Below are 23,758 nucleotides of genomic sequence, written 5' to 3'. Positions count from 1 at the left end.
AAGGCAGTAGTAGAGGAAGCTCCCCTCCCACCCACTGCCCTATCACCACCCCTGCCCTGAAGGGATCATTCTAAAGTGTTAGGTTTCAGAGTAGCGGCATGTTAGTCTGTATCTGCAAAAAAAAAAAAAAAAAAAAAAAGAGGAGTACTTGTGGCACCTTAAAGACTAACCAATTTATTTGAGCATAAGCTTTCGTGAGCTACAGCTCACTTCATCGGATGCATTCAGTGGAAGGCATCCGATGAAGTGAGCTGTAGCTCACGAAAGCTTATGCTCAAATAAATTGGTTAGTCTCTAAGGTGCCACAGGTCCTCCTTTTCTTTTTTCTAAAGTGTTAAGAGCAGTTCAGCCTCTATGGCCAATTCAGTCCTCAGAATCTCTCTAATAGGATCTATCTCCATTTGCTCCCTGGTTTGTGGTTTCTTGTGTTGGATGGTTATGGCTTTGGGTGGGGATTAACTAGCAGCATTTTCAAGTCATTTCTTCCTTAATGGCTCTCCTCAAAGCCACTCTGTCTGCGAGTACCTGGCTGTCAGCCAAATTTGCCAGGTTGGTGCCCACATAGGAGTGGTGCCTTTGGAGCAGAGAGGAGCAAAAGCATCCTTCAGGCTCCAGCAAGGCATGCAAAGTCCCCTAGGAGCTGCCACTCCTATCCATGGGGAGGCATTTGTGGGATGCCCCACATGCTGCAAACATTTCCTAAGTTGAGCATTTGCCCTTGGTTGTAACAGAATATCAAGGTATTCCATCTGTGCTGGCGGATGTCTGGCACATCACACCAGCAAATGGGACACTGGGTGGCTAAAATGTCCCATCTTTTGCTTTGCTTATCCCCGTGAGCCTGCTTTGGATACTTTTACTCCAGCTAGTAGCACCTTACGGCGTCATCCTGCTGATTTCAGTGGGACATGGGGAAGGGTGCCAGATTCTGTCCTCATGCAATATAGCTGGGCTCTCATAGTCTTATAAATGCTTAGTTGAACATTGCACAAAACCTAATAAAAATGCTAGTCCTGACCACAAAGCAAAACTCCAAGGAAAAGTCTAAAGTGAAGCGTAGTGCCGGGGATGAAAGGAGAGCGGGAGGTCTAACCACTGCCTGAAGTTGCTGCTTTTTATTCTCTTTCCAGACACTTTTACATGTGCTGTCTGGAAATTCTCACAGTGAAGTACACTTTTAAACAGGTTTTTTTTTTTTTAATTATTAAAAGGAAAATTTCCTTCTTCAAATACTGGTTTCTTTTTTTTATTCCCCCTCTCCCTTGATTTACAATGAATCACTGGTGCCATTTTAGATCCAAATCCTCAGCCAATTTAAATTTTTCTTGTGTGTGTCTTTCTTACAGATTTTTCAGCTTCTATAGCCTGTGTCTTAAGCAGGAAGTCAGACTAGATGATCTGAAAAAGACTGAGACATATTCCCAACTGGCATAAATCAGCATAGCACTATGCTAATTTACACCAGCTGAGCATCTGGCCCATCATCTTTGCATATAGCACAAAAGGTATCCATTACCAATGGGACGGTTTATCTGGGAACCGAAGAGTATGTTAGAGTTTCACCAAAACCTTCCCTGTTCTATAAACTAGGTGTTCTCACAATCAGGTTCCAAGGGCATTGTGACCATTCCCCCCTTTCTTCCTGGGTACGCTGGGAAGTGGGGCTCAAAACATATAGGAGAGGTTGGCCAAACCATTCTCTTACAAGATGGTATCACAGTATGGAAGAGGCTAAGAACCCCCTGTTAAAGACAAACATTTCATGCATCAAGACAGAATAAAAAGGATTTCAGCAGGATGTACATTTTGCAACTTAATGTGACTCACAACAGACATCTCATTTTGGCTTCCCGGGCCTTTGCTAAGCCTGGAGTCCAGCTCTGAGTTATTGAAACCCATCCTCCTCTGCCCCTCAAAAAAGAGGGTTTAAAGTGACATTTTGCAAAATGAACACATGAAAAGAAACAGTCTGCCACTTCACCTGATCTCAGTGAAATCAGCTGTGCTGCTTTTCAAACCATCCCCTTCCCCCTGCCCCACCCCTCAGGAAAATTTTATGATGGAAACAATGACAATTGTAACCAGTGCAGCAACAAAGTGGGCCTGTGTTTCAGCAGATTTCAGTAATTTACTCCACAAACTTTCTAAAAGTTTAGACTTGTATTAAATCAAACTGGATCCCCTCCTGCTGCTGCATTAATTACAGACCTGGGGCCTAATCCTGTACATGCTTGCTCAGCCAATGAGTCCCACCAAACTCTACGCATTCGTGGCATGAGGGAGGACTATTCAGATGAGGAAGAATATCCCAGAGCAGGCCATCAGGAAATCCTCTCTCATCTCTGAAAGGTGCTTTAATTTACTGGAGGGAAAAAACAGCAGGACCTTTGTTGATGCCTACACTACTAGAGTGGCTGATTTGACATTTAAAGGGACAATGTCAAAATTTGTCCAGTTCACATTTTATGGACATAAGTGTTATAGTTGGATAAGTATTCTAGAATTTACAGGCTAAATTCAGAGGTAAGGTGATGTAATCATTCTCACAATAACCCTGTGAGGGAGGTAAGTCCGTATTATACCGATAGAATAAGAAGACAGGATTTACCAAAGACAACAGAGGAAGTCAGTGTCAGAGCCAGGAGTTCTGATTCCCTGTCTACCCCTTTTCTGTTAAAGCCTATAGAGAGGACTGTGATTGAACTCAAGTTGCTTATCTGAATTTAAAAAGTGGAGTTGCTGTGTCTTCACAGCTATTTTAAGCAGAATTCGCTAACTTGAATTAAGTACACACTTTTTTTGGGTAGTGTAGACATATCCTTGGACTCCTCCAATGTGCAACATCTGTGTTCTGTGCTCCAGGCACCAGACTACATTCAAATTAATGTGCAGCACTTTACAGAGGTGGGAATTTTCTCACATCAACTTCGGGCATAGCACAGGTACAGGATCTTTTCCTCCTTATCAGCAAAGCCCCTACTGTTTGCTAGTTGGCTTTAAGGGAGCCTAGTTAGCGGATGAAGCAACAGACTGCCGAGATAACTGATGGTGCAGAGCCAAGCAGTAGGATCCTCCCAGACAGTGAGTTCTGCTAGCGGAGACAAAAATGCCAGCTGCCTGCCCAGCCCCTCTTTGAAGTACAGCATCAGATCTGTCTCCATGGGAACTGTAATGAGGGCAGGACTTCTCTTTACCATCTCAAACTGAGGGGGGGGGGAATTAAGAAAATAATGAGCCTTTCCACAGTGATATGACTGAGTAAACTGAGTTGGAGCAGCTGGAATGAGCAAATGCCTTTTTGTTGCCCCATGCTGTCTCTTTGTTTTGCTTTTTCTAAGCTTGGATGAATTCTTTGTGAAATAACAGTTCCAGCACTTGCTGCTGTGAACCATGTTGCTGCAGCATAAACCTTGAGCACTAGTGGGTCTGCACTCTAGTCTTGCTGGCTGTGACTGCAGCTTTGCACTGTTTTTTTTGGCTGGACAGCTCTCACGTTTCCAAAGATCAACGTGGGCCACCAAGTCAGAGGTGTGCAAGGAAGAGGATGGGGAGTCAGAGTGGATGTGGGAACAGGAGAGGATGGGTGTACAAGCCTGACAGTTCAGGTGTGATTTTCAGAGCTACTGAGCCCACGCAGCTCTGATTAACTTGAGTTGGAGTGGTGGGTGCGGAGCACGCCTGAAAGTCAGGCCATATGATGAGGAGTACAGAATAGTGAGGTGGAGTGAGAAAGTATGTGTGGATGTGCCAGCAGAATGCTGAGCACAGAACATGTATGTAAGCCATGTGAAATACAGGACCTGATCCACAGCATGTGGAAGTCAATAGAAAAAGACTCCCGTTGTTGCCAATGAATGGGCTTTGAAACCAGCCCATGCTGCACAAAACAAACATTTTAAACTGGAAAGGTTTGTAAAAGTAATTAAAAATAAACATTTTTAAGTCAGACTGCAACAGGGATGCAAGAGGGAAGTCACTCCTGAGCAGGGGGCCCAGCACGAGATCTATTGCCATTTTGCTCCCCTAAGAAGCCTTCAAAATAGGACAAGAGTGGGGCTGCATCTACTTCATGGTGCCCCTATGCATTGGGTGACTTACATCCCTAGAGAACAGCTGTCACCCTGCACCCAGCCTCCACCACTGCTACTTGCTGATTGCACCTCCTGCTATTTTCTGTAATTGTTTCCCTAATTACATAAAGCTGGCGAAGTTCAATTTGTCTTTTCCTCAAATTAATTTGCTTTCCACTGTATACTGCTGGATTTGTCTCCCAGTGTAACTCATGTGTCTGCAACCACTGTTATTCATTTGGATTCACCCCCACCCCAAATGAAATTTGTTAAAACAATAAGTCTAATTAATCTGGTCACATTGTGTAATTTCAAGTCAGCTGCTTCAAAAATATGGGAGTCAGTTTCATGTTATCCAAGCTACTGACTGTCCCTTCTCCACCTCTTGGGAGGTAATGCACACCAAACTGCACCTCATGATGCACACATTGGTGCAGTATGGAGAACCAAGGCATTTGTAGTGGAAGGTGTCATGAGACTAAAGGGCACCCTAGGGAACAGAGACTAACAAGGAAAAAAAAATAGAGACCATTGCAATATTTATTTTTAGCATGAAAATGTATCAGACAGGATATTGCCACAAGTCCCATTGACTTCCACTGAGCATATGGGTCTAAGCCTATCCCTAATGGAGGGACACTAATTTACACCAGCGGCAACTTAGGTAAAAGATTATATGGAATAGTGGCAGTCAATAGGTCACAATCCAATTAACTGGACACCTTCCTACCTTTTAGAATCCACTTTTCACAAAAATCCAACTCAAAAATTACCACCGTGTATGTCAAGTATCAGAGGGGTAGCCATGTTAGTCTGGATGTGTAAAAGCAGCAGAGTCCTGTGGCATCTTATAGACTAACAGATGTATTGGTGCATAAGCTTATGCTCCAATACATCTGTCTAAAAGGTGCCACAGGACTCTGACGCTTTTACCACTATGTATGTTATTTTCCTACATAAGCCATAAAAAAGAGGGCATCAGATCGATGAGAGCAGAGCTGAGGCAAAGAAAGGGGGTGAGTTAAAATATAACTGACTATCTAAAGATAGAGCAACTATTAGGAGAAATGGAAATACTCCCTCCATTAGACTAATTCTTGTATTCTTGTCCCACTGCCTTTCTAAGCAAGGTTGTTTTTTTTCCAGGCATAGTGACAAAATGCAAAACAAGGTTTCTAGATAGGCATCTATCTTTGTTTAATTTCAATAGACAGCCCATTTCCCTAGAGCCATGTTACCTGGAATCTGGGGACCTCTGAGGCAGATTTGTTTTTAAGTTTGGGACATTACCTAACATGCTGAACAAAGGAACACAGGTATGGTCACAGTGGCTCATACCATGATCCCTTTAATCGGCTATCTTATCTGACAGTGGTCTGTACCAGATGCTTCAGAGGGAGGTGCAAGAAAATCTGAAGTGGATAATTATGGAGCAGTCTACAGAGCTTCTTCCTAACCCCAAGGAGAGTAGTGGTTGAGTTATGCCCTGACACATGAGGGTTTATAGGTGTGGTAGATTAAACTAGCTAGGATTACAATTGCTGGAGATATTATTCATATAAATCATTACTAAACTCTTTGGGCCAGATGTTCTGCTGGTTTAAATTGGCACAATTCCATTGAAATCAATTGACATTCTGCAGATTTACACCAGCTGTGGATCTGGCTCCTTGAATCCTACCAAGGTCTTTGCTCAATAACACTTTGTGACACTGAGTTCCATAGGCTTATGATGAGTCATGGGAAGAAGTTTAAACTTTGTTTTAAATGTATTGGTTTAGCCCAGTAAAAAGGGGTCACTGGTTATGTACAGATATAAAGGACAGTCCCTGCCCCAAAGAGCTTACAATCAAGGGTTTTGCTTCTGTCACCTTTACTCATGTTGGTTAGCACCTGACTCTCCAAGCAGTCCTGTAGATTTCCAAGGGACAACTCATGGAGAGCAGGACAACGTGAATAAGGATAGCACATGAGATCCTAAATAGGTACAAGTGATGACAGGTGGATGTAGACCACCTTGTAGTCGGGGGGGGGGGGGGCAAAGGGAGGGAAGACACCAGGGCAATGGATACAGGAATAGAATTGGCATACATTAGCTCAGTGCACTGTTTGGAGACATCCTAGGGTATTTTGAATAAATGAGCAAGAGATGTCCATGAACTACTCTCTTCTCACTTTTAAGTCATTGTTTACAAAACCATGAGGATCACAGACAGTTAGATCTGTCCCTAGTAATCAACTATTTGAAAGGAAATTGACAAGTTTATCAAATCTTTAGTTAAAAATCAACCAACATGTGTAGTGTATGCACATTTTTCTGTGAGACAAAGGCTATAGTGCTAACCGCTGAGGATAGCGTGAGTTCCCCCTCCTGGAGGGAATGCTACAGGGAAATCCGATCAGTGGTCCTTTCAGCTTTTAAAGTGGAGAAGAGATGCAGCAGCCAAGCCCATTTGTGGGCTTTAGGTGCTGTACAATGTGAACTCTTCAGTTCCTTGGTATTTCACAGCCTTATGCAGACTGCAAGACAACCTTCATTAGGGACTGAATCTCAGACCTGACTGCAGCCAGTTCCTTGGAGTGGATTTGGGAACAGAGTCATCATTCAGAAACAATAAAACCTAGTAACCTTTATCAAAACCAATGCACAGTCTCCTCTATCCCTGGCAATTGCAGTCAGCTGCCAAAGTGATTGAGTAATTAAATCTTTCATTGTCCCCTCATTAAACACAAGATTATATTCACGTAAAGCTTTGTCCACTTCCTTCCATGAAATAAGAGAAATGAAGAAGTCATGACATCACATGCTCCACAGAGCCAACCCAGGTTAGCTGCCACCCCTTCATTTCGGTGCTCAGACCTGATAAACTTGAGCTTATCTTCTGCTGACTGCACTGATGCAGCTGCATGTTTAATTCCTCAGACTTTATGAACTTTCCATGGGGGAAAGTTGTTTTGGAGCCATAAAAGATGGCTCTGTGGTTAAAGAAAACTGCCAGTTCAACCTCAACCTCTCTCAAGCTGCTCTCCAGAAGGGGCTCCTCATGCTCCAGCTATTCAGTCTCTCTCACAGAGAGAACATCCACGGAAGGAGATAGTTACTCTCTCTTCACAACGCTCAGATCCATGAAGCGGCCATGCTCTTAGGACATGATCCAAAGCCCACTGGAGTAAATGGAAAGACACCCACACATGACTTTAGTTCAGGTCCTTGGTGATGTGGAGTCTGACTTGGAGGAGAGTACTAAGCCCTGCCTTCAGTCACAGGAGTTTGCAGTGACCACAGGTTTGCCCTATCACATCCAAACACCATGGAAAGCCCTTCTCTGTGGATGTGATTGTCAAAGTAGAAAGCTGTTTTAATTCCAATAGCACCATTACTCACCAGAAAACACTGATCCCTCAAGCAAGCAACAGCAATTCTAATATAAGCTTAATTAAATGAAGGTTATCAACTCCAGCAGAGCCCAGCAAACCCCTCTTTCTCTGCACACTCCTTGATATACCATCTGCATTCTCTACCACTGTTGCCAGTTGGCAGATAACAGACAGTCACAGGTGCCTCACCTTCACGTGGATCATTACTAACAATTCCAGCTGACTGAAAATATTAGCAGACACATTCGGTGACATCAAGTCAAGGGTACCAGGGGATGTTGCTATAACAATTCATTAACCTGGGGGAGGTACCTGGACACTATGGTGATCGAAGGCAGTACAAAATGGCTAGAGAGATCTCCTTCCATCAAGTAGTACATGCCATTTAAACTTGTACTTTCCACCTTCTATTGCTTTGCCATTTAAGTCAGTCTTCTGGCACCATATAAGCAATAGACTGGATTTGAAGTTTGTGCCCAAAATTATAGACACAAACCTTGCACCTGTAGTTGTAGGCATTTGCCCAGACAATCACTAATTAGATAGCTTTCCCTATGCATGTACAATCACTATGACAGTATTTTTACATATGCAATTCTATAAACCTTGACCAATAAAATCAGACAAAATTAGATCAATTCTTTCTTGGTGTAACTCCACTGACTTCATTGGGTTTACCTGGCAGATCAATTTGGCCCATGAAGCTTAGAGATTTAAGAATTACACTCATATACAAAGTCTGGTGGTGATTTGCTATTGTAACCTCATAATAATAAACTTGGCCCGGTAACACATGCTGTGGTATCTAGCCGGTAATCAGAGATTAGTAACATCATGGTTGTTCAGAATACACCCTATCAAACACAGTCAGACTGAAAAGTGTTCCCCTGAGCTCCTCAGACTAAAAGCACTTGTTGCCTCTGGGGTGTTTTGGGCAGAGAGGGCAATATGTTGCAGTGGGTTGACTGTTAGCCACAGTCTCTTGGACAAAGTGCATCTACTGATGGAATATTTTAAGGCTAGGAACAACGGAGACCCCGTAAAGGCATTTACTCCGTTGCCTATGGCATTCTGATCAAGGACAGTGTCCTCCCTCACGGCTCAGCTACACTCCTGCTTCACGCTGCAAGGAAATCAACCCGCGGTTAGGGCTTCGCAGGCTCCAAGAGCAAGGCGATGCACCAACTTCTCACCCTCGGACTCAGATAAGACTAGAAGCCGGAGCGCAAGAGAGAGAGACACCTTCTCTCCAACGTCCGTGCCACTGCTGAGTAGCACCAAGTGGCAAGGAGAACCGTGGCCCCCTTTTTCCGGGGCTTGCACCAGCCAGTCTCCTCCCTACTCTCTGCCCAACTCGAACGGGCCACTTCTCCACGCAGTCTGGTCACTACTGGGGCCAGAGCCGTCTCCTCTACAGCTCCTGCCAGGTGGTGGATCAGCCCTCCCCCTAGTTCCCCGCTTCAGCGAGCCTAGCCCTGCTCTCAAACGCCGGCTGAAAACAGCTCCTGGCTTGTGCTTCTTCGTCCCTCGAGCATTAGTTCTCTGTATTGTATCCTCCTGCCGTGAATCAATCGGGGGATGCACGCGTGAGCCGGAATCAGAGCTACAAAGCGGAGTTGTCTTGCCGCAACTCTTGGAGGTGGAAATGCCCCAGGAGCGCACTGGCTCGGCCCCCTGCCCGGGCCGGAGGGAGCTGCCCTCCCCACGGAGGATGGAGTGTTTGTTCCTCAGTGTGAAAGGGACGCGGAACTGACCCGGCAGGTGGCCAAGTTCAAAGTCTGCCCCCGTGGGAGAGCTCCTCCTGTCCGCCGCACACCCACAGTCCCGCCACCCCAAGTCTAATTCGGAGCACGTGCCCCGGACAGACTCCGCCACTGCCTCCGGAGCCACTCCGGCCCCACGCCGCATCCCTGCCCCTCCGGCGCGCGGGGCAGACGGAGAAAGCCCGACGACAGCCCGACGGCCCTTCGCGCCCCTCGGGGAGGCAGGTCTCCGCGGGCCGGGCGCTCACTAAGGGACCCTGGCAGGATCGGGGCTGCACCCCGGGCAGGGCAGCGGCGCCTTACCATTGCCGTGTGCGCAGCCTGGCCCCCCGGGGCATGGCCCAGCTCCCTACGCGGCCGTCTGCATCCTCCCGCGGGCTGGCTGGCTGGCTGGCTGCCTGCCCGGCCTGTCCCACAGCCCGCTCCCCTCGGGCAGGCGCCGCTCGCTGGCCCCGCTCCCAGCCAAGTTGCTGGCCAGCCACGAGCGCACGGACCAGCAGCTCCCCCGCCGGCTGACCGCGCCGCCGGTTCCCCGGGCTTCCTAAGTCCTGGATGCTCCGGCGCCGCCTTTCAGAGGCAGCCAATCAGCGCCGGCCGGCGGCCTGCCAGCCGCGCCCGCCGGCTGAGCGAGGGAGGAGCCGGGAGGAGCGGGGCAGGCGGGACAGCGGCGGCACGGGCAGTGGCGGTGCGGAGCGGGCCTCGCGCACCCGGCCGTGCCCTCATTGCTCCAGCCGGGCTCTGGGGACGGGAGTCTCTCGCTGCGTGTCCGGAGAGCGTCAACTCTTCTCAGCCGTCACACTGCCGGGTCACTGGCTGGGGAAGTCCCCGCCTGCCTGCGGCGTCCTGCGGACAGCTTAGCACTTGCTGCCCAGCTCTCCTCCTTCCTTTGGAAGACGAGTCTGACGTTTCTGTAGTAGGGAGGAAGATAGACAGACGGACACGGAGTAGCCAGATCACCCTAAGCCGGGGCTAGATCTTCAGCGGATGTCATACATGGAACTAGCTCTATGGCCTGCTGAGAAGTGGGCCTCCGGCTCCACAGGCTCCTGCATCTTCCGGGTGTTGGAAATTTGAACCTAAATCCTGCTCTGAATTTTGAAAATGCTCACTTAAATACAGGGTTGAGCCAAAACCCCGCATGTGAGCGCCCTAAACGAGGGTGTCTTCACAATCCCAGATCAGGATCCCAGTTCTGCCCTGTGAGCGCATGTATAACAGGGAGTGCAGCTTTCAAACAGGGAGAACTTGTTCTTGTCTGACCTGGCTATGAAAATGTGACCGTGAGGCTCCTGTTGACTGTCTCAGTGATTTTCAATCCAAATCAGCTCTGTTTGCCAAGGAAATTTTGTTTTCTCTAACCGCCAGCCCTGCAGACTCAGCCTGGGCTCTGGATGTCAAGCTGCAGTCCTTCCACCTAGCTTATCATCACCAGTATCTCCAACTCTTCAGGACATATTAGGGCCACAGCTATCTCTGTGTAACTGTGTGGTCTTCAGATTACACCCTAAGTGATACCTGTGCAATCACATTTCCAGTAACAGGCTTATCCAGCTGTGACTACCTGGAATTTAGTAACCCCTACTGTTGATCATGCACAAGATGGGTCAGAATCCAAAGCACACTCTATCTTTGAATCAACTGGTTTTTACTATGAATGTCAGCAGATAGGACTCTGATACACAATGAGAACAGGTCTCTTAATAAGACCGTGGTCCTGCCATGATGACATCAACCTAAGCAGACCCCAGACCCCACAAGGAGCTTAATTGAGTTCAGGCAGATGCCACTGCAGGATTAGGGTAAAAAAAAGGTGCCATTTTAATACAGGCATTCTTCAGAGGAGGACCACGCTGTAATAGGGTGTTCCAGTCAAGCTTTTGGATACTCAGAATGCCACTTAGGTTGGGATATAAAAGGGGATTTTACACCAAAGTGAAAATTTAGGGTTCTCAGTATGGGAAAATGGACAGCCTATAAAGGTGCCTGTGTTTATGAGGAAGGTTATCTACCACATTACAGCACATAATGGTGGTTGAACTTTTTCAAATTTTCCAAAATACAACAAACATTTTTCACAGAAAACCCCCAATTTTTTCAATCTTTCATCCTTTCCCTTTTCCAACCCATTCATAGAATGGTTGAGATTTGGATGGAAAACTTTCAACAATGGTCTGTGAAAATTTGTCAGCTTTTTCCACCAGCTCTAACAACCTAGTTGCACAAAATCTGACACACAAGGCTACGATACAATTTATTTTTGTTCATTACATACATTTATTAGATGTTAGTCACTTTAGTAATGAAATGCAAGATTAAGAATAATAATATATTATGTGTTAAGAAAATTATTTGCAGGGTTGGATCCAGGAAGAAATGCTGTCTCTAACCACAGACCAGATTCTGTCAAACTTTGGCCCCACAGCACAGGCTCTATCCATTGGTCTATACAGGCCTGAGAGGAGCCCTCCCAAAGTTGAAGGTTAATTTTAATGAATTCTGAACAGAGATTTCATTTTGTATCTTCCCAGTACTATGAGCTTCCAGTGCTGCTCGTGATCATAGCTTTTGTTTTTAATATTAATCCCACATCTATTTGCCTCAATCTTGTGGTTTTAGTTCCTACTGATAGATCATGATACTGCTGTTCTTGCACCCCACACACCACAACACACACCCCACTCACTGTGATCTCCTCCTGCAATGGAGTAGATACCTTCCACGGCATACTGTCTGACAGGCCTGATAGAACAATTATGACAGCAGGAAGGCTGCTGCTAAGACAATATCTGCAACACTACCACAGGACTACTGTCCGTAAGTGTAAGCCTGACAAAATAAAATGACAAACCTCAGAGCATATAGGTCCCAATCCAACAACATATTTAAACACTGACTTAACTCTAAGCATGAGTGGTGCTGTTGAAGTCAATGGATTTACTCACATGCTTGAAGTTAAGCATATGCTTTGCTGGATCAGGAGCATATATACAGTAGAACCACAGAGTTACGAACACCTCGGGAATGGAAGTTGCTCGTAACTCTGAACAAAACCTTATGGTTGTTCTTTCAAAAGTTTACAACTGAACATTGACTTAATACAGATTTGAAACTTTACTATGCAGAAGAAATATGCTGCTTTCCCTTTTTTTTGTTTTAGTAATTTACGTTTAACACAATGTAATGTACTGTATTTGCATCTTTTTTTTTTTTTTCTTCTCCCTGCCGCTGCCTGATTGCATATTTCCAGTTCCAAATCAGGTGTGTGGTTGACTGGTCAGTTCATAACTCTGGTATTCGTAACTGTCTACCTGTAGCATAAATCAAAATCACTTCTATCTATCTGCCTATGTTCTTATTCTGCAACCAACACTATGGTACATGAGATCCTGTCCTCTTTCACCCTAATCCATAACATTAAATTGATGACTGGGGATTGATGAATTAGGGAGTTGGAACTACATTAAAGAAAATCCCTACCAAACACTGCTTTGTTGCATCACATCAAAACACTCAAAGCTCTGATCAACTCTACTGGTCCCTGGATGTTTTTAGGGAAATACACTTTTTTATTTATATTTTATTGGTTTATTTCCAAAAATAAGAGAATAGGAAAAAAGACAGAAGGACAGAAAGATAAAGGGAAATACATTCTGAAATCGTGAACCCCCTGATTTGGATCCAGAAACTTTGAGTCTAATTCAGAGGGTGGTCCAAGTCCTCTTGATGTTTTAGAGGCTGACCCTCAACAGGCCTAAGAGATTAGAGTACAGAATAGAGCCTACATTGACAAATCTCTTATTGGTTCCTGTACTCGGCGTGAAGGTGTTTGTGAGCTCAACTGGGTGACAAGGGAAATTCTTCACATCACGCAAATTAAGTTTGATTTTAATGGTGCTATTGAAAGTCTGTTCTGAGTTCCCAAGGCAGAATCCACCCATTCTGCAGACAGGCTGTGAGTTGGACCCTCGTTGTTTTTATCTCTGTTACATCCATTGTTCACATCTGATCCTTTTTGTCTGTGTGTGTGTATTATGGTAAAGATGTTTGAGGGTAAATATTCTGCACAATAGGAATTAGCCACATGCAAGGCCAGTCCTCCCATCCAGACAAAACCAACAGGTCACCTAGGGGCAGCAAAGTGTTTAGTGATTCTTTAGTGTGTGAGTGACAGCAAATTGGAAGAGGAAGATATTCCCCAGTTAGCCAAAGGCAACAGAAGGGTTGGTGTGTCAGTGCGGGTCATTAATGGAGAAATGTACAGGACAGACTTCTCCTGCATCATAGAATCCTAGGACTGGAAGGGACCTCAAGAGGTAATCTAGTCCACAGTCCCCTGCACTCATGGCAGGACTAAATATTATCTAGGCCATCCCTGACAGGTGTTCGTTTAACCTGCTCTTAAAAATCTCCAATGATGGAGATTCCACAACCTCCCTAAGCAATTTATTCCACTGCTTAACCACCCTGACCGTTAGGAAGTTTTTCCTAATGTCCAGCCTAAACCTCCCTTGCTGCAATTTAAGCCCATTGCTTCTTGTGCTATCCTCAGAGGTTAAGAAGAACAATTTTTCTCCCTCTCCTTGTAACAACCTTTTATGTACTTGAAAACGGTTATCATGTCCACTCTTCGTCTTCTCTTCTCCAGACTAAACAAACCCAGTTTTTTTCAGTCTTCCTTCATAGGTCATGTTTTCTAGACCTTTAAGCATTTTTGTTGCTATTCTCTGGACTTCCTCCAATTTGTCCACATCTTTCCTGAAATGTGGCACCCAGAACTGGACACAATACTCCAGTTGAGACCTAATCAGCACAGAGTAGAGCAGAAGAATTATTTCTCATGTCCTGCTAATATTTCCCAGAATGATGTTCACTTTTTTTGCAACAGTGTTACACTGTCGACTCATATTTAGCTTGTGGTCCACTATGACCCCCAGATCCCTTTCCACAGCACTCCTTCCTAGGCAGTCATTTCCCATTTTGTATGTGTGCAACTGATTGTTCCTTCCTAAGCGTAGTACTTTGCATTTGTCCTTATCGACTTTCATCCTGTTTACTTCAGACCATTTCTCCAGTTTGTCCAGATCATTTTGAATTATAATCCTACCCTCCAAAGCACTTGCAACCCCTTCCAATCCCAGCTTGGTATTGTCCACAAACTTTATAAGTGTACTCTCTATCCCATTATCTAAATCATTGATGAAGATACTGAACAGAACTGGACCCAGAACTGATCCCTGCGAGACCCCTCTCATTATGCCCTTCCAGCATGACTGTGAACCACCGATAACTACTCTCTGGGAATGGTTTTCCAACCAGTTATGCACTCACCTTATAGTAGCTCCATCTAGGTTGCCTTTCGCTAGTTTGTTTATGTCATGCGAGACAGTATCAAAAGCTTTTATTAAGATGATGTTGAAGTAAAAAGAAAACAGTACAGATACCACATCTCCCACTTCCCCACTATCCACAAGTCTTGTTACCCTGTCAAAGTAAGCTATCAGGTTGGTTTGACAAGATTTGTTCAGTCATGCTGACTGTTACTTATCACCTTATTATCTTCTAGATGTTTGCAAATTGATTGCTTAATTATTTGCTCCATTATCTTTTCAGGTACAGAAGTTAAGATGACTGTTCTGTAATTCCCTGGGTTGTCCTATTTCCCTTTTTATAGATTGTCATTATATTCGGCCTTTTCCAGTCTTCTGGAATCTCTCCCGTCTCCCATGACTTTTCAAAGATAATTGCTAATGGCTCAGATATCTCCTCAGTCAGCAACTTGAGTATTCCAGGATGCATTTCATCAGGCCCTGGTGACTTGAAGACATCTAATTTATCTAAGTAATTTTTAACTTGTTTGTTCCCTGTTTTAGCCTCTGATGCTACCTCATTTTCACTGGCATTCATTATGTTAGATGTCCAGTCACCATCAACGTTCTTGGCGAAAACCGAAACAAATAAGTCAATAAGCACCTCTGCCATTTCCACATTTTCTGTTATTGTTCCCTCCTCCCCCGCCATTGAGTAACGGGCCTACCCTGTCCTTAGTCTTCCTCTTGCTTCTAATGTATTTGTAGAAGGTTTTCTTGTTTCCCTTTAAGTCTCTAGCTAGTTTGATCTCGCTTTGTGCCTTGGCCTTTCAAATTTTATCCCTACATACTTGTGTTATTTGTTTATATTCATCCTTTGTAATTTGACTGAGTTTCCACTTTTTGTAAGTCTCTTCTTTGATTTTTAGATCATTGAAGATCTCCTGGTTAAGCCAGAGTGGTCTCTTGCCTTACTTCCTATCTTTCCTACGCAGTGGGATAGTTTGCTCTTGTGCTCTTAATAATGTCTCTTTGAAAAACTGCCAACTGTCTTCAGTTGTTTTTTTCCCTTACACTTGCATCCCATGGGATCTTACCTATCTTATCTTATCACATGGGTATTGACTCCTTGATGTCTGATTGATTGGAGTAGAGTGGAAGTTGAGCACTACCTTGCTACAAAACTGTTCATTGGAGCCCAGCACTGTTAGCTATACTGAAGTGCATGCTATAACGTGGGTGAAAAGACCACTGCAGATAGGAGAAAGAACACAGGAGTCTTGTACCTTGGAACCTTCACAAATCCTAAGAACAGGGAGTGCTGCATGCTAATTCGTCATGCTTCTTGGTGTATTGCATCATGCCTTGTTTTAATGCAAATTCCCTCCCAGACTATAAATGTGTCCAGCATGAACATGAGGCCAAAATATTAATTCAATTTAAAAAAAAAAAGAAAAAAGAAAAACCTGACAGGATTATACAGAGCGGGAAAGTAAAGGGGGGTGTTTTTTCCTCTGTAATAATAACAAATCAAGGCTCTAGTTTTAAGGAAACTTGATATGATTCATTGAGACTGAGTCACAATCAGTCCTCAATGGAATTCTGTCTTTGCTGCTGGGGTTGTAACTCTGTTGCCGTTTTGCATGCCTGTTAGCTGTGGTCTCAATCATAGATGTGAGAAAGGAAGATAAAACTGACTTGGCTGGCTTGGCTTTTTTTATGTGTGTGGCATGTTCCCTTTGAAAGCAGCACAGTCTCCTTTGCCTGGTTACTGGGGTTACTTTTTCCAAAAAAGAAAAAGCTGAATATAGGAGGTTTGATAGGTTTATATGACCTATTAGATCCATTCCCCTGCCTCGAACAAGATTGCACCCTCCTTTTTAGTCCAATCCAAGATTAAAATATTGAATCCAATTTAAGGTTTAACACTTCCTTGCCCTCTCACTCCAAACCAACGGTTTGGAGGTTACCTCTGAATAGGGTTTGTTCTTGGGCCCATCCATGAGTCCAGGCCCAAGTTGCAATGTCCAGATCTGGAAGTTGAATACCCCAACATTCAGGGCCATTAGGTTTCAGCTGGGTTTGGGATTAGTCCATTAGAAAGAGATGAGCCATTTGCAAAATGTGGATTTAGTTCTGGGTTTAGATTTTGAACACCATCAGAGTTCAGGAGTGTTGAGACCAAACGTTCTAGTTTGGGATCAGCTCAGTCCTTCAGGTGCATTACAGTCTCTGTGCTACCACTATCTTCTTTTCTATACTTTAGTAGTAGTAGTATTTCTTTTTCATTCCAGTAGCACCCACAATACGCAAGGTGCTTTCCAAACAGAAAACAGGGCACAGTTCCTAGGCAACAGCTCACGGTCTGCAGAAAGAGGGCAAGGGAGTGGTCCAAAACACAAGTGGTCAAGGTGGTGAATGGCCATATGTTGGTGGTGAAGATTAGAGTAGCACAAAAGGGTTTGGCTCTGGGGAACTGGTGCCCTTGGAAACAGCCAGACCAATTTGCTTTCAGTGTTTGGGGGCAACATTTTCAAAAGATGTGTTGATTCTAATGAGGTGACCGGAGTCTGAGGAAAAACAACTCTCCCTCCACAACTTTTGTGTGCAGTAACTTAGGTGGACATGAGGTTTCAAGGGATGAAATAGCTCCTGTTATCTCCTGTATCCAGGTATCACCTTTACATCTGATACATGTAACTTCATGGCAGCCTTTCTGTTCCTGGTGCAAGGGGCTCATTCTCATCAGCATATCTTAGATCAATTTAGACTGGACCCAAATACATTCCTGATACTGATGAGGGAGTGCTGGGGGAAAAATACCTTTATTTTTTCTTAATTGTGTTGCTACTTTGTCTCCACTGGCAAGAGTTCAGTTAGTTCAATGCAGTTTTCTCTCTTCATCAGTTACTCTTTCTTGACCTGGACCTTTTACCAACTGTGCCATGGGTGCTCAATGTGCTTAGTTTACATGTATATACTTGGAGGGCGGAGTGAGTTTAGCTTGCATGTGTGTGTTTGATATGTGTGTGTGGTCAGTGTGTGTTTAGCATGTGTGTGCAGTTTGTGTGATATAAGGCAGATTATCAGAAAGGTCAGTTTCCTCAGACTACCTTAGGATGACTTGTCACGTTTTACCAGGAGAACAATTAGCGGTGCTAATTCATCATACTGTATTTGTAATGCTATGTGGAAATACAAATCTAAAATCCAAATTTAGAAAATGCTAAATCCTGCCTTTCTGCTTTACAGGTGAGAATTTGTATTAATAGTGTATCAATAATTATTCATAATATATACCTTGCTTTTCACTAGCGGCTTCCATCTGAAGGTTGCAAATTATTTTATAAGCATTAAAGAACTAATCCTCACAGTGGCCCTTCAAAAGTATTTATTACCTCATGAGTATAAATGGGGAAACTGAGGCATCAAGAAGCTATTCCAGGCTCACGCAGTGAGTTAGTGGCAGCGCTGGGAATAGACCTTGAACTCCTGCCTCCCTGAGTCCTGTAGTCAGAGTATTAAATATGTCATACATAGTAACAAAATTTTCTTTCTTTCATTCTTTGTGGGAAACAAATTTTAAGATTCCCTTTTTCTCCATTTACAATGTGTGAATAGAAAGCAAGCCATGTGTCAAACAACCCATTACGAATGTATGCACTGGGATAGGGGGTTGTCAGGGCTGAAAAAAAAATCCTTCCTAAATCTGAGCAGACCCTCGTATCTTCCAGCAGGCAAACATTGTGCTTCTGTGTCCCTTCAGCTCATTTTCTGCTTTCCATCCTCATAGCATGGCATTGCTAGGTAATGTTGCTAGGCAGCATGTATGCAAATAGGTGGTCAGTCACCATTTGGGGACAGTGCCTATAAACACATTTTCTTTTTGTCTCTTTAACATGCCAATTCAGTGCCTTTTAAAAAAAACAGCTCAGTGAGACTAAAGAGAGAAGATGCAGCAGGGCATGAGACCAGATGACATGTGGATGTCTCTGTGGTGTTGCATTCCTTAGACCAAAAATATGTCCAATAAGGAGAGAATTCTTCCAAACTGCTGCAAAGTTAGAAGAAAACAAATGCAGTTTGTTCTTTAGAAATACCTGGCATTTACTAGAACCCCTTTCTGCCTAGGATCTCAAAGTGTCTTGCAAACGTGAATGAATTAAGTCTTATACCTCCCCACTCCATTTTATAGATGGAGAAACCGATGCACAGTTGTACTGCGGCGATAGCTCTGGTATCAAATTTCAACATCTGTCAATGAAGAAACAGACAATCTTTTCACTTTTTTTGTGAAAAATTTGTCTCTTTTTCAACCAGCTGTAGCTAAATGTGTCTTATTATTTCCTCAGAGTTCTTGGTACCTTAATATCAAGGCACAATTCAGCACAGGGGGAAGAGGTATTGCTGCTCCAAGTTATAAATTCTCAAATGAATTTGCAATGTCTACACTGGGACACACCCTACGGTGGGGGGGGGGGGTGTTTCCCAAAATTACAAGTTTTGCCAGCATGTTGGGTAAAAGGGTACAGTTGGGTAAATTTTTTCAGCTAATAGTTTATCTGACATGCCATGCAGTTTCAGGATAACTGAACCTGTTTGTGAATTCTGCTCAAGTTTGGTGAATCGTTTCAGCTGACAAAAAAAGAGTAATTTTTCCCCCAGAAAAAATCAAAACGTTTCATTTCAAAACCATGGTTTGTTTGGAAGTTTAACTAGATTTAACCAAAAACAAAAGGGTAAAAAAACTCTGAAAATTGAACATGTTTAATTTTGGATCAAACGAAAAACATCGTTTAATCCAAAACATTTTTTTGGATTTGTTCTTCGTTTTCTTTGTTGTTGTTTCATTGAGAAAAAATTAAAAATTGGCATTTCCGATGGGCCCAAAACTAAAAGATTTTCTGGTTTTTCGGTTCAGCCACCAAACCAATCAATCTAATGTGGTAGCATTTTACCCCCATTCTGAACTCCCTGTGCACAGCTGTCAGAGGGCTAACTCTGAGGGAGGGCAGTGGGTAATCAGGCCCAGCCGTGGCCTTTGTCAGACTGGGGATTAAAAGTTGCCCCATCCTTCAAGGGTTTAGAAGAGATAATTCGTTATAGTAGGAAGCTCAGCCTTTGTTTCAGAAGAGACATGTTTTCTGAGTTTCAGGTCCCATCGCCCCTCTCTGTAAACCCCTTCCCTTCCCTCTCCTCTGCACCATTGGCTAATATGAGGGGGTGGGAGAGTGGGGAGGACCAACATGAGAAAGAAGAGGCCAAACTTTTGCTGTGAAATCAGAGGCAGCTGAGATATTTGAGCCTGGCTTGAAGGAAAGGGGAAATGGTGGGGAGGGAAGATAGCTCCCTTGGTTAAGATAAGGGACAGCAGGGCTGTGTGTTCTACGGGTGGACAGTTGCTGTGTGTGTCTGGGCGTGAGTGTGGGTGTATGCCCACACAATAGGGTTCCTATCTGATCATGCGTATGGGCTGTCGCTGTGAGTGCACATGCCGCTCATGCTCTCGGAGTGTGTCCGTGTGCACGCATTGGGCATCCCTACAAACGCATATCGTACCAGCACCCACCTTACCCTCTGTACTTCAGGGTGATGAATTCCATCCCACAGATCCAAGGGCAATTAAGCACCAGCTACCCTAGCTTCTCCATTCTCAAGGCAGCAAAAAGTAACCCTTGTTGTGACTGGTGAGAAGAGGTCAATCTCTCCAAAGAGCGACTGTTGCACCCAAGCCATCAACCCTTCCAGATTAGATTTTCTCAATTCCCCAGGGAGTAAAAAAAAAAAAAAAAAGAAAGAAAAAAAAGGGGGGGGGGGAATTGTATCATAGGCACTTAAAAAAAATGAAAGAAGAAAGGGAGAAAAGGTTTCTGCAGCCCACACACATTGTTCTTTCAGCTGCTAGCTTATTAAACACCCCGTTAGCCGGCTTGTGTGAGTCACGCAGTCAAATGAAAGGAGCCCCCACAGTGCCAGCTCGGATTCGCTCCTTAGCCAGGAAAGTTTGCTAAGAGCTTTGATTTTCAAGAGAAACTTTAGCTGAGTTTGTTTTGTCTCTGTTCTCCTGCAGGAAAGTTTTCATTTAGGAGGGGGTTTGGTTGGAGAGTGTAAGTGATAGACAGGCAGCAGGGGGCAGACTCTTGCCTGCATGCTGCATTCCCTACCAGATGCTCAATGAGTTTGCTTTTTCTAGTCTCACCACGCTGATCTTGCAGCATCCAGCTCCCATTCTTTTCAGTGGAGATTCTCTATCGGTCTCTAGAAGAACTTCTCAAGACTTTCCACTGTGCAGGATAGAGAATCAGGATCATTCAGTTTGGGTGTCTGAGTGAAATTCATCCCTGTGCAAAGGGCCAGCACAAAGGGCCAGATTCTTTGCTCATGCTGGTGGGAATTGGGAGTAACTCTACTGAAGCCAATGGAGTGACATCCATGTAAAAGTGGCATATGTGAGAGGAGAATCAGGCCCAGTGTCTACACCAGGGGTCTGGTCAGGAGTGAATTTCAGCCTCTGTAAGTATGTAGAGAAAGGTTTGCATGGGGGTAGGGCTTACTGCCCTAAATCCACAACCACTACCCTTTTGAACACTGTAAGTGAAGACAGCAGCCAAATATAAGCAGCCAAACCCAAATCACAGTCCACATCATCTATAACTATATGCAAGTGTGAATAACAGAGGCAAGTGAATCACATTCCCAGGCCATTGTGACCACCTATTCTGACCTCCTGTATAATACAGGCCAGAGAACTTTCCCAGAACAATTCCTTTTGAAATGTACATAGGTAGTGTTTTAAATTATAGCATATATATGTAGACATTCAGAGGCAATGGTAATGAGCAGCATGAAATGCCTATGAAATACAATTTTGAGTTGATAATGGGGACCTCTAATAATGGATTTGTGCAAAGCAACAGTGTGACGGGGTGGGACTCACCACTCTGGTGCCTCCTGCTGGCTGTCATGGGAATTAGCTCTGCTCACCAGGACTCCCTCCTCTGGTGGTGCCACACCACTGTCACTTTTGTTCCAGGACTTGCACCACTCCCAGGACTGCGGCATCCTCTTCAGTGACACTGCCCTCCAGCTGTGCCACACTCTGTGTTCTCCCCTTCCGGGGGGGAGGGGGGGGCTTCAATCTCTGTCCAGCCACTCTCTCAGTGACAACTGCAGTCTATTGTCCCAGGGCTGCTTCCCATGTGGCTCCAGCACCCTCTTCTGCCCTTACATCAGGGCCTCAGCCTGCAGGCCCTAGCAGCCAGCCAGGAGCTTTCTCTAGCTCCCCTGATCCCTGCTTGCAGCACTGCTCTGTCCCAGGTGCTGGCGTTCCTTCCTCCTGCAAGGAGCCTGGTCTTCTCCCCTGGAGCTCCAGTCAGCTGCTCAAGCTGCTTTGCCCTGCAGCTTTTCTTATATGGGCCGGCCAGGCCCTTATTGGCTGCTCTTCCTAGCCCTTCTCTGATTGGCTGCCTCCTGCATAGCTTCCATAGGGCTCTATTAACCCCTTAGAGCCCACTCTGGGGCAGGCACCCCATCACAAACAGAAAAGTTGAACAAACTAAGTTATTATTTTAAGAAGACCATTTTTCTTCCTGCAAAAGATTTTCTGAATAAAAATGCCAAACAATATCTAAAAATTAAGAAAAAATGACTGTAAGAAATCTTAGTAACCTCGGAAGATTTTCCATCCCTTTATTAACTGTACTTGAACTGAGCAATCCTATAAAAAAATTTTAAAAATTACTAACTGCAACTTTATGAGGCAGCTTTTTCAGCCTTCACCATGGACTATTTTTATGATAAAAGAAAAGGAGTACTTGTGGTACCTTAGAAACTAACCAATTTATTTGAGCATAGGTCACTTCATCGGAGTGAGCTGTAGCTCACGAAAGCTTATGCTCAAATAAATTGGTTAGTCTCTAAAGGTGCCACAAGTACTCCTTTTCTTTTTGTGAATACAGACTAGCACGGCTGTTACTCTGAAACCTATTTTTATGATTAATTTCACCTCTCTTTCTGTTCTCAGAATGCCCACAAGCTGTGTGTGTTTTTCTACTTCACTCCTTCTCTGAAATTGTTTAATAGAACACAGTATTAGTTCTCTTCTCTGATTGGGAGAATGCAACATTTATGACGAGGCTCCTGGTACAAATGCTCACAGAAAGCAAATGTATTTTCTGTAGACATTAGCGAGGTAGCTTACAAAATTTTTCCCATGAGCATTTGCATAGGTAAAGCTCCATCACGCAGATGTTGGAGGAACTTGAACACAAAAGAGGGGGTGGAGATAAGCACAGATTAAAGGAATTAATTTAAAAATTTAAACAAATATGCACTGAAAATGTCTTACCGTATACGGTAAATAATATGTATATTATGCAAGCCTTGTCTGTGAGTGTGAATAAGAATGTAGGTGCTGCACAGTGTGTGTGTGTGTGTCTAAGGGTGTGCAAGTTCAAACGTGAATTGAAATAACTAAAATTTTAGGCCAAAATTTTCTAAGTTAGGTGCATAACCTTATTCCTCTTTGTTTAGGTTCGTAAACAAATTGCTTGATTTTCAGAAGTCCTGAAGATAATGGGAGGTGCTGGATGGCCAAAACTTTTGAAAATTAGGTTACTTAATTAGGTTCCTAAATATGGACTTAGGAGCCTAACTTCAAGCACTGATCCCTGGTCTTAAATGTGTTCAAAATAAGGAGAAAAACATGTGGCTTTCCTTTTCCGGGCTCTACTTACAACTCTGCCTTTCACTTCTCTTTTTCTCTGAGTTGGTATCTCTTTTCTTTGTTTGCTTTCTATACTTACATCCAGATTTCAGTGTGACATTCTATACCTTGGGGGAGTGTACTGTAACCCCCATTTCCTCATTTTCATGTAACCGGGATCTTACATAGAAAGCATGCCTTGTAAAGTATCGGGGAAAGGTTAATGGATATGACTTTCAGCAGATCATAATGTGGATATTAATGATGTGAATCATTAATGCATAGGAAGTTATGAGAATTGTGTTGTATGGTGGCCACTAAAACATGCTGTAAGTTGGAGAATCAGCCAGATATTAGCTCCCCAGAGGCAACAGCAAGGAAAGTAACCAACACCCAGGTGGGGTGTCAAACAACCCATCAACAGCCATTGTCCAGCAAGGGAGCTACAATGCAATGACTCACCTGCATGAGGCCACATCAGGGGAATTGCTCAACCTTGCTTGGAGAGATTCAGCAATGCCCCCCAGACATGCCTGG

General features: G+C 44.2%; 1 protein-coding gene across 2 annotated transcripts in view; it reads right to left on the bottom strand.

Moving 5' to 3' along the window:
* The window catches only part of HTR4 (5-hydroxytryptamine receptor 4), a 208,492-nt gene extending 198,745 nt beyond the window's left edge, over positions 1 to 9,747 (bottom strand). For both annotated transcript variants that reach the window (XM_084635834.1, XM_084635835.1), the window contains exon 1: positions 9,515 to 9,747. The gene's annotated coding sequence lies outside the window, so the exon portion shown is untranslated. The remainder of the gene's footprint in view (positions 1 to 9,514) is intronic.
* Positions 9,748 to 23,758: the final 14,011 nt, after the last annotated feature.

This window comes from Lepidochelys olivacea (assembly GCF_965140295.1).
Source record: "Lepidochelys olivacea isolate rLepOli2 genome assembly, chromosome: 8".
Classification (NCBI taxonomy): domain Eukaryota; kingdom Metazoa; phylum Chordata; order Testudines; family Cheloniidae; genus Lepidochelys; species Lepidochelys olivacea.
The sequence above is the reverse complement of the archived record's forward strand: the minus strand, read 5'-3'. Positions and strand labels throughout refer to the sequence as shown.